Source organism: Colobus angolensis, unplaced genomic scaffold, assembly GCF_000951035.1.
Source record: "Colobus angolensis palliatus isolate OR3802 unplaced genomic scaffold, Cang.pa_1.0 Scaffold26, whole genome shotgun sequence".
NCBI classification, from domain to species: domain Eukaryota; kingdom Metazoa; phylum Chordata; class Mammalia; order Primates; family Cercopithecidae; genus Colobus; species Colobus angolensis.
In genome coordinates, this window is record NW_012115821.1 from 5,454,701 (window position 1) to 5,466,626 (window position 11,926).

Here is an 11,926-nt window from a genome sequence, read left to right on the forward strand (position 1 = left end):
AAAGACCCTTGACATTTTCAGTGACCAAAAGAATGTGATGCAAAACCTGCCTTATGCAGTCACATGCCCTCCACCAGGGGTGGCTATCTTTTGACAGCTGGGCAACATAAGTGGTTGACAATTCTAAAATAAATGAATGGATACATAAATAGACCTTAATGAGGACTTAGTAACTTAACATGCCTGAGTAGTATAGTCTACACAAGGCTATCTTCTTACCAAATAATGTTCAAACCCCCTCACTTCTTTATAATGAATGAGAATAACTTTTATAGTGTCTTCCGCCACCCCCAACACACACCCGCCATCTTTGTGGAGGCTTTTAAAGAATTGTTTATTTAGCACTGCAATGCACAGAGGGGGCTATTGGAGCACCTATGACACAGAGGAGGCAGTCACTTTACCGGAAGTCACAGAGCAGGCCAATTCTAGAGCAGAAAACGGACAAGTCTGATGTCCAAAGGCTACCAAGCCGTCACAGAAACTCAGTGTGTTCATCTATGAAGGAAAACACAAGTGAAATGTCAAAGGTCTCTTCGAGAAGAATCAAGGGTGATTTCTCCTGAAGAGTGGCCAGTATGAAAAATTTCATGCAGCCATCCTAATGAAAGCCTTCTTATAAGAATAATGTACATCCTCAACTGCTTTTCTGAATCTCACTGTTGGCAGTTTTGCAACATATCCTTTGAAAAATTGGTTTACATTGGATTTCAAAATACATGATAACATGTGAGATCATGATGTGACCCAAAGAGTTAATTCAGTTCAACAAACATGCAGTGAACTCCTACATTGTTCTTGAAACTGTGCTAATATAATATTATAATATAAAGATAACTAAAGCTCAGGCCATCTAAAGAAGTCAGGCATGTTCAATATCTAACCATCTTCCCTGATGTCATTTATGAAGTCTATGTGCCAGTCACTGTTTCAAGCACCTGACATGCATTATCTTTTGTAATCTCCAGAACAACCCTACAGGTGGGTATTCTTATTATCCCCATGTTTCAGATGAAAAAAAACAGACACAGAGAGGTTAAGTAATTTGTCCAGGTTCACTCAGGTAGGAAGGCAGAGAGCTGGGAATAGGACCCAGGCAGTTTGACCCCAGGGCCTTCCTCCATCTCCCACCTATACAACTCTGTTTCCTTCTAATTCCTGCAAGCCCTAAAGATGGTATATGAGTCATATTCACCAAGCGCCATCCTTTCCTATTCACCATAACCATCCTTTCTTCTGGGCCAACACACTGCATTAGGATAGTTATGTCTATTAGCCCACTTAGTCTGCTAGCAATCATGTGAAGTTGGTATTATTAACCCTCATTTTTCAGGTGAAAAAAATAAGATTCAGACCAGTTAAATAGCAAGACTGAATGATTAAACATTGGTTTGGTGATCGGAGCAAGGGAAATTCAAGCAGGATCTTTCCCAACTCCCACCCCTCCACACAAAAAAGTATTAGAACTACTATTTATGGTTCACTTATTATTTGCCAGACTTTGCACTAAATAAATAATGTAAGTTATCTTCACTTCTCTTCTTGAGAAAACTGAGTCATAGAGCATTTCACTGACTTGTCCAAAGTTCGTACAGCTAAGAGGTGACAGGCCAAGAACCCAATCCTATTTCCAGCTGATCCTGAAACTTCTGCTCTTAGCCACTGTGATTGCACAACATTTTCATATAAGAAGACATGAGAACATGCCCCTCCAGTGGAAAGCAGATAAACAAACTGTGCTATATCCATATAATGTAATGGAATACTACATGGCAATTGAAAGGAACAAATTAATGATACATACAACATAGATGAATCTCAAATGCATTATGCTAAGTGAAAAAAAACAGATTCAGATGCCTTCACACCATAAGGACAGAAATCAGATCAACAGTTACCAGGGGGAGCTAGGGGAATTGTGGGAATGATGGATCTATTCCATACCTTGATTATGGTGGTTGCGTGACTGTATGCATTTGTCAAAACTTGCAGACCTGCACACTAAGGAGGATGAACTTTACTGTTTGTAATTTATAGCTTAATTTTTAAAATAGAAATAAAGAAAGAAAAGATGAGAGTGGAAGATCTTTTAGGAAGCTCAGCTGACACTGAATCTTTAGGGAGCACTAGCTTTCTTCCTAGAAAGTGTGTTGGATGGAAACATGTTGATTTCCTCGCCAATATTTACTGAGCACCTACTATGTGCCAGGTACTGTATTAGGAATAGAGAATACTGTAGTGAACAGGACAGCGGGACTCCTCAACCTCCTGCAGCTTATGTTCTGGTCGAAGTTTAAAAAATAATAACACAGGATAATTTCATCTGGTGGCAATAAAATAAGAAAATAAAACAGGGTCGTAAGAGACAGTGAATATATGGTAGGTCAGAGAATATGACTTTATTAATTAGTCGTGTGCAGGACACTGGAATCACCACACTAAATGTATCAATGAACAGTAATGGATTCAAGGGTTTTTTTAATCAAAATTAATACACCCAGTGAACTCTCATTGATCCATGCGTGTAATATCTGCAGGAAAGTTTTGACCTCAGGGAGGTTTCTTCATGTCACCCAACATACAGGTCACCTTTCCCCAGCCACTCAGGGAGTTCTCATTAATTTTAACAATAAACTACAGGAAACATTTAGAAAGAAAAATATGCTGGGGCAAGCGATCCCATTATTCATTCTCGAGACTTGGAGCAATGCTTTTTGGATTATTCACACGGCTGCTCCCATCAATTCTAAGTGGATTTATCATGTATTCTTTTACACAATATTAAAACATTACAATTCCTTTCCAACCTGCACTGTTTGCTTAGCTTTGTATTTTATGAACAAAGCATTCCTCCCTTCCTCTGGACTCTTTCCTGTGCTTTATACCCAGGAAAACCACACGACTTTAAATGCTTTGGGGTGTGGTGGCTTCTTCCTGCAGCTCAGCCCCTTATGTCCTGAGAACACAATGCCAGAAGTCGCCTCCCACATTTACAAGGTGTGTTCCTTCTTTGACTAGAACATATCCTTTCTCCCTTTGTCCTTTGCTCACCTGGAGAATGCTTCAAGTTCAAAATGTCGGTAGTAGAGTCAACAAAGGCAAGAGTGGGAATGACTTTGGTATCTTTACAAATATACCATGTTGTCACCAACACATTCATTCCAACCCCACTTGCTCCCCAGCCCCCCAAATATGTAGCTGATGCGGGGGGCCGGTTCCATAGCCATCTTTGGCTTTCAGGTTAAAGAACCTGGTTGGTTTGGTTATTGGCTCTGTAATGGCTCCAGGAGTAAGATCGCTATGTTATGATACCCAAACTCTTGGAAAGGTTGCAAAATCTGACACAAGTTGTTCCTCAGTTTCCAGCGCTCAGAAAAGAAAACAGTTTGTCTTTTGTGTCTGTAAGCTGTTTACTCAGGGCTTTGATCAGGCTTCCCCTCTCTCATATACAGAAATGATGACTCCTGGCCAGTTGGCATTGTCTTTTAATTTGTCCACAAGCACATCATTTTCTTCTTTAACTCTCTGTGAATGTCAAGACTCTTCACTGGGAACTAAAAAAGAAGTTGAGAATTTGGGGAAGTCTCTGGCAGAAGAGACAATAAAGTTGCTCCCTGCTAAAGGCTGATGTGCCCCAACAGGTTTAGACAACGTGAAAACCACACCTCAAGTGAGAATTGGCTATCCTGCCTTGCTTCTCTTACAACCTTACCCTCCCACCGGTGTTACTAGAAGGAGTAAAACATGCATTTTTCCACTTGAAATGTCTGTGTGTTTGCTGCTGGACCTGTGGTCTTGGTTCAATTCTGTGACAGCGAGTGGTTTCCAAAGCAGTGAGAGGCAAATTGATTCTGAAGAAGTCATCAGGGACATGTGTAAAGGTTAAGCCACAAAGATGTTCACGATGGCAGCATTTATAGCAGAAAGGAGGAGGAGGAGGAAGAGAGAAGGAAGGAAGAAAAGAACGGATTGAGGGAAGGAGGGAAGAAATGGAGGGAGGGAGGGAGGGAAGGGGAAAGGGGACAGGAAGAGAAGAAAAAACGAGAGGAGGGGGCCATCTAAATGTCTGATAATAGAATACTGGCTGAATAAATTATGGTGTAGCCATTTGATGTTAATAACATGCAGTCATGAAAAGTGATGCTATGGAAAGCTATATGATGGAGGCCTGTAATCCCAGCACTTTGGGAGGCTGAGTCAAGAGGATTGCTTGAGCCCAGGAATTCCAGATTAGCCTGGGTAACATAGGGAGACCCCGTCTCTACAAAAAATTTTTAAAATTTAGCCAGGTATGGTGACACACGCCTGTAGTCCCAGCTGCTTGGGAGGCTGAAGTGGGAGGATCCCTTGAGCCCAGGAGATCAAGGCTGCAGTGAGCTGTGATCGCACCACTGCACTCCAGCCTGGACAACAGAGTGAGATCCTGTCTCAAAAAAAGAAAGAATGATCACAAGAGCAGAAAACCAAACACCGCATGTTCTCACTCATAGGTGGGAATTGAACAATGAGAACACTTGGACACAGAAAGGGGAACATCACACACTGGGGCCTGTTGCGGGGTGAGGGGAGGAGAAGGGATAGCATTAGGAAATATACCTAATGTAAATGACAAGTTAATGGGTGCAGCACACCAACATGGCACATGTATATGTATGTAACAAACCTGCACATTGTGCACATGTACCCTAGAACTTAAAGTATAATAAAAAATAATAATAATAAAATAAAATAAATTTGTTAGATAAAATTCAAAAATTTAATAAAATAAAATATTTTATTAAAGTTAAAAAAGGGAGGGGAGGGGGAGGGACAGAGGCAGGGGGAGGGAAGGAAAGGAAAGGAAAGGAAAGGAAAGGAAAGGAAAGGAAGAAAAAGAAAGAGAAAGAAGGAAAGAAAGCTATATAATGGCATGAAATGATTTTTTTTTCTCCTATGTGTACCTGCACACTAGAAGGAAACCAGAAATATTTGGTAAATGAATAAATGAATGTTCAGGAATTACTCTTAACTTACAAAAACTTTGCATTTATATGTGCAGCATAATCTCATTTTTGTTTTAAATATATGTGTAGATATGGAACTGGAAGGATATGCCCTAGGATATTAACAACTTTTATATTTAGATAATAGGATTATGGATTATTTAATTTTCTTTGGGCCATCTGCATTTCTAGTTTTCTTCATCGAACATAGATTATTTTGGGGGGAAAAAAGTCAGTTAAAATTTTAGGAAAAGCTGAAGAGGCCAGGACCACTGAGGGTGAAGAAAAAAGAACTCTAACTCCTTTACCAAGGACTTATTTTCCCATTTATTTTCCCCTTTTCCAAGGACATATATAAGTTTCAAAGTTACCCTCTGCCACTGAGGTCAGTTTTTTGAAACTACAGAAGTGGAGCAGAGCTAGCAACAAGACTGACCTGAGATTCACTGTTTATCTTCCTTTCATTCCTTCAATAAACTTCTCTTGAGAGGCTCATCCTGGGCACTGGGGAAATACAGATGCAACCCCAGCCCTGTGGAGCCGATGGCACAGCACAGAGTTCCTTAGACTCAGCACTGTTAACATCGGAGGCTGGATTATCCTTTGTTCCCGGGCACTGCCCTGTAGGATGTTCAGTAGCATCCCTGACCTCCACTCGCTGTAGGCCAAAAGCATCTGCTTCCATTGTGACAACCTAATGTGCCTCCAGACAATGACAAATATGTGAAAAATTGCCCACAGATGAGAACCACTGGTCTAGCACATAATGATAAAATGTGAGAACTGCTGCAAAGAAGGACTTTAGGAGAATGCTTTGAAGTGGACTTGGTCTGATCTATGAGGTCGGGAGATCCGAGGGGTGAATAGGACGGAACTATACAAGACAGGGACAAAGAAGAGAGCATCCCATGGAGTGGAGAACAGGGCTGGAGAATTGGGGATCTTTTTCTGTTTTCAAGACATTGTCTCACTGTGTCTCCCAGGCTAGAGAGTGCAGCGGTACAGTCACAGCTCACTTCAGCCTCAACCTCCTGGGCTCAAAGGATCCTCCCACCTCAGCCTCCTAAGTAGCTGGGATGACAGGCATGTGCCACCATGCCCAGCTCATTTTGTAATTTTTTTGTGGAGACATGATCTCCCTGTGTTGCCCAGGATGGGCTTGAACTCCTGGGTTCAAGCAGTCCTCTTGCCTCAGCCTCCCAAAGTTCTGGGATCATTTGGGTTCCATTTTGAGTGACCTGGCAGTTTGGGAATCTCAATCTTGGTGCCCTGGGTCTCCTCAGGACAGCAACCTGGAAAGTTACAACCTCTTCACTGTGCATAGGACTTAAAATAGTGGCTCACGGGATGGGGATTAGGATCAGAGCCCGGTAGTTTTCATCCTGGCTCCTCTACTTACTAGTTGCATAATCTTGGGCATGTTATTGAACCTCTCTGAGTTGCAGTTTCCCCATCTGTAAAATGGGGAATCCAATCTCACAGGGTTTCTTTGAAGATTAATTTATTTAAGGCCCCTTGTGCAGCACCAGACACATGCCATATGTTCCACAGATTATGGCTGCTGCTGATAACTCTTAGTTTTTGAGCACTCACTAAGTTACTGTGCATTGTGGCTTTTACACATGACTTAGGGCTTGATACATATTATTTCATTTAATCTTCATCATGTTCTTTTAATCTTACTCACTCTTTTAATCTTTTTTTACACATAAGGAAATACATATAGCAAGGTCAGGTCACCTGTTTAAAAATCGCACAGCTATGAAGAGGCAGAGCCAGTATTTTCGTAAGAGAAGTTTAAAGAAAGAGCTCATTTTCAGCAGGACGCAGTGGCTCACGCCTGTAATCCCAGCACTTTGGGAGGCCAAGGCGGGTGGTTCACGAGGTCAGGAGATCAAGACCATCCTGGCCAACATGGCAAAACCCCATCTCTACTAAAATACAAAAAAATTAGCCAGGCATGGTGGCGGGCACCTGTAGTCTCAGCTACTCAGGAGGCTGAGGCAGGGGAATCGCTTGAACCCAGGAGATGGAGGTTGCAGTGAGCAGAGATCATGTCGCTGCACTCCAGCCTGATGACAGAGTGAGGCTCCACCTCAAAAAAAAAAAAAAAAGAAAGAAAAAGACAGAGCTAATTTTCTTCATCCCATGCTACACTGCCTCTCTCACTATTCACCTATGCATTGTCATACGTTTCGTCATTCTTTTGCTGTGGAACAAATTACCACAAATTTAGCAGGTCGGAACAACATAAATTTATTATCTTTCCAGTTCTGTAGGTGAGATGCCTGTTCATGGGACTTAGCTGGAGTCTCTGTTCAGAGCTTCACTGAGTTGAAATCAAGATGTTGACCAGGGCTGCGGTTCTCATTTGGGGCTTTGGTTGCTCTTCTAAGTACACAGGTCATTTTTCTGCCAGCTGTCAGCCGGGTACCACTGTCAGCTCCTATAGGCTGTCCCGGTCCATCACCACATCCTCCACAGGCTTTCACAAACCTGTGTCTGTTTTCTCCCAGGTCAGCAGAGACCCAGCTCTCTGAGTTCCACCTCTGCCACCTTCTCCTTTGAATGAGCTCATGTGACGAGGTCAGGCCCACCTGGATAATCACCCTATCCTAAAGTCAACTAATCTGGGGCCTTAATGACACCTGTGTATGTCTTTCACAGCAGTACCTGGAATCATGTTTGACTGTACATGATTCACTTACACTGAAAGTGTGTGTGCATCAGGTCCTGGAAATCTTGGGAGCAATCTCAGAATTCTGCCTGCCATTTTTAAATTCTGTGTTTTTAAGCAGTGGTTGCTGAGGCTATCAAAGAGAGTTGCCTGCCCATGCTGTGTTTCCAGGCCTAACACAGCTCTTTGGAATGACATCTCTCTTCACACTCCTGCTTCCCCACCTTGCTCAGTGTCCCATGCATGCATACGGGAGTTGACCAACGCTTTCCTGGGGGTGAGGTTTGGGGGCTGCACCTCAATTGTTATCTTTATCAGCTCCATGAATTTCCCTATGGTTCTTCCCTCCTCCGTTCTCTGTTAGGAAAGCCAGGTAATTCCCACTATGAATAGGGAAAGTCCGTGATCTTGGAGCAGAGAGAGGGGTACCCGTGCCAACTGTAACTAGGACTGATTCCAATTCAGCTGGTCAGTGCCATTTGGTGGAATCCAAACCTTATTTCTGCCTTCTCAGCCCTGACTTGCCCTCCCCCACCTACCCTCCCCACTACTATGTTCTCTGGTTTCCCCTGAAAATTCCTGTGTTCTTACGAGCATGCCAAGAAAATTGTGCTCAAACCATCTGGACAAGTAATCCCAGCGTGAAAATATCTTGGTGCTTGCGCTTCCCAAACTAAAAAGGTTTTGATTTGAGTCACCCACAGAGACCCTCACTAACAGCCTCATTTTTTCAAAAAGGAAGGGAAATGAGACCTTCATAGAAAGGCAGCCTCTAGACTAGAAAATTTCACCCTGCCATAGATTTCTTCACATCTGATCTCCGTGAAAAATGCCACTAATTTTTCAAAAGTAACAAGTGAAAAATGTGAAAGACGGGATGTAGAGAATTAGCTGTACCACGTATGTGGACTAGGTTAAAGGTTTAAAAGTAACAGTCCTTCAGAAAAAAATTGTCAAATGAAGTAAGATTTTTGCTCCAACCAGACTATCTGGCATCTGTTTATTTGGTTCTTGATAATTTCAAGGAGAATATTGGTACTGGCCTATCTAGGAATCCCATAAAAGAGTGTAAAGTGACCATATGCTAGCGTATGAGTTAGACATTTTTATAGAAAATAGAAGCCAATATAATTCTTAAATGAGCGTATCTTCTGCAATTATATTTAGTGGGATTAAAGATCAAAGAAATACTAGCTGTGTTCAGAAAGGTCAAAACACCTAGGATCGTAACCAAGTCCAAATTCTGCAACTGAACTCATCAAAGTCAACTCTCTCCCCAGTTGCCACTGAAAAAAATACAAAAAGGCCTGTGGAAGCCCAGTGTAGATGAGCTGGGGTATGAATAGGCCAACTCCCATGAGTCATTGTGAAATGGCCCTATTATCTGGAATGATAGCTGAGGTTTGTTGTCACACGGCCATGGAGAACAAGGACGCAGACACACAAAGAGTGAGGTTACGAGCAGTGGGTTTTATAGTTGAGCTGTTGAGGAGGTGGTATCTGATTTACACATACCATGAAAGACTGGTTGTACCAGGTGTGCAATTTGTATAGGGCAAGAATCTCTGGTAGCTTTCACCCTAATCTTTTATTATGCAGGTGGGTTCTCTGCCTGAGTTGCGCCATGTTGCCAATTTCTTTATTACTGTACATGTGGTAACAAAAAAAAAAAGGGAAGATGGAGTCTCCATGTTGGACATGCCTGGCCCCCAGGTAGCCCTTTTCTGTCGGTGGAGCTACTAGCATTTCCCCGTGCAAGCTTCGAGCTTTCTTATCTATGTTTGCAGCTTGATTTTTCAGGCTGCTCTTTATTAGAAAAGGAATGATTTTGGGGGCTGCTTTTTGTTAGAAAATAAATTCTGCCAAGGACTCTTTTGCCCTCACTGTCTGCCTAAATAATTTCTTTCTACCTCCTGTATCAGTTGGTTAAGGGCTGTTCTCAGGGGGCATTGACTCTCTAGGACACCATCTGCCTGCTTCACAGGGCAGTTCAGAAGACACCAGCAGCCAAAGAAAGCCCTCAGGCAAGAAATGCAGGCTGTGATCCTTGAATGTGATGTGAGTGCCTGATACGTCAGGAGATTTAGTGAAATGCTTCATTTCTCCTAAGAAGGGATGTAACAAGCTCTGCTCTGACGTTCTCTTAGAACCTGTGAGGGCGGAAACCCCACTACAGAGAGAAAAATGTTTTTTGACATACAAAGGATGTTCAGAAAGTACATTATGATATTAAACAACAGTATAAAGATCAATATCTTGAATGTCTTGTCCCTGGTATCTCCTCATCTACTCTGTCCGTCCTCTGTGTTCGTCGTGATCTGCCACCCTGGCCTTCTTTCAGGGACTTAAACCGCCCTGCTCCCTCCCTGGCAGAAGCTTTGTACGTGCTGTTCTCCCCACCCTAGTCTGGGGATCCTTTCGTGATTAGCTCAGTTTTTCCTTATATAAAAATGCCTCCTGACCCTACCCACACCCCAGACTGGATTAGATCAGAACTTACATCTATTCCAAATGTGTACCCATCCTTTCATTAGATCAATGAGGTCGGTGAGGGCAAGGACATCACTGCCCCCAATTCCCTACTCTATCCCCAAAGTCTGGCACCATGCCTGGCACATAAGAGATTAGGGAACATCAGATGAATGAATGGATGCTAGGAGAATAAATTCCAAAGGTCAGCCATGCAAAGGGAACCCATTGTAAATATTTGAGATGACTCTAGCATATACCATTGCTTTAATTTTTTTTATTTGAATTGGTAATCCTTTCAAATATACAAAATCCAAAAGCATACAATAATTTACCTCTTAAATCATCATAATGATTTAAAATATGTTCTCTCCTTCCCACCTCCCCTCCAGGCACCCATTTTCCCTCATCTAAAGTAACCATTTCTAGTGTTGTTGCCTCTATAGTAATCCATTTCTAGGGTCTCCCTCAAGAGATGATATAGGCACATAGACTCAGATTCGCATATGCATTCCTTCTTTTTTTCTGCAGTTGGCAGCATACTGTGGATATTACAACTTTTTTTTGTTTTGTCTTGAGACAGAGTCTTGCTCTGTCGCCCAGGCTGGAGTGCAGTGGCACAATCTCTAGCTCACTGCAAGCTCCACCTCCCAGGTTCACGCCATTCTCCTGCCTCAGCCTCCCAAGTAGCTGGGACTACAGGCGCCTGCCACTAAGCCTGGCTAATTTTTTGCATTTTTAGTAGAGATGGGGTTTCACCACATTAGCCAGGATGGTCTCGATCTCCTGACCTCATGATCTGCCCGCCTTGGCCTCCCAAAGTGCTGGGATTACAGGCATGAGCCACCGCGCCCAGCCAACTATTTTTCTTTTGAGACGGAGTCTCACTCTCTTGCCCAGGCTGTAATGCAGTGGCATAGTCTCAGCTCACTGAAACCTCCACCTCCTGGATTCAAGTGATTCTCCTGCCTCGTCCTCCTGAGTAGCTGATATTACAGACACATGCCACCACACCCAGCTAATTTTTGTAGTTTTAATAGAAATGGGGTTTAACCATGTTGGCCAGACTGGTCTTGAACTCCTGACCTGGTGATCCACCCACCTTGGCCTCCTGAAGTGCTGGGATTACAGGCATGAGCCACTGTGCCCGGCCTGCAACTTTTTTCGCCTAACAATAAAACTGGAAAAAAAGTCTATATGAGGATATAAAAAGCTTCTTCATTCTTTTTATTTCCCAACACTTTATTAAAATATTCAAAACTGGCTGGGCATGGTGGCTTATGCCTGCAATCTCAGCACTTTGGGAGGCTGAGGCGGGCATGTCACTTGAGGTCAGGAATTTGAGACCAGCTTGGCCAACATAGCAAAACTCCATCTCTACTAAAAATACAAAAATCAGCCAGCGTGGTGGCATGCACCTGTAATCCCAGCTACTTGGGAGGCTGAGGCAGGAGAATCGCTTGAACCTGGGATGCAGAGATTGCAGTGAGCCAAGCCTGTGCCACTGCACTCCAGCCTGGACAACAGAGTGAGATCCTGTCTCAAAAAAAGAAAGAATGATCACAAGAGCAGAAAACCAAACACCGCATGTTCTCACTCATAGGTGGGAATTGAACAATGAGAACACTTGGACACAGAAAGGGGAACATCACACACTGGGGCCTGTTGCGGGGTGAGGGGAGGAGAAGGGATAGCATTAGGAAATATACCTAATGTAAATGACAAGTTAATGGGTGCAGCACACCAACATGGCACATGTATATGTATGTAACAAACCTGCACATTGTGCACATGTACC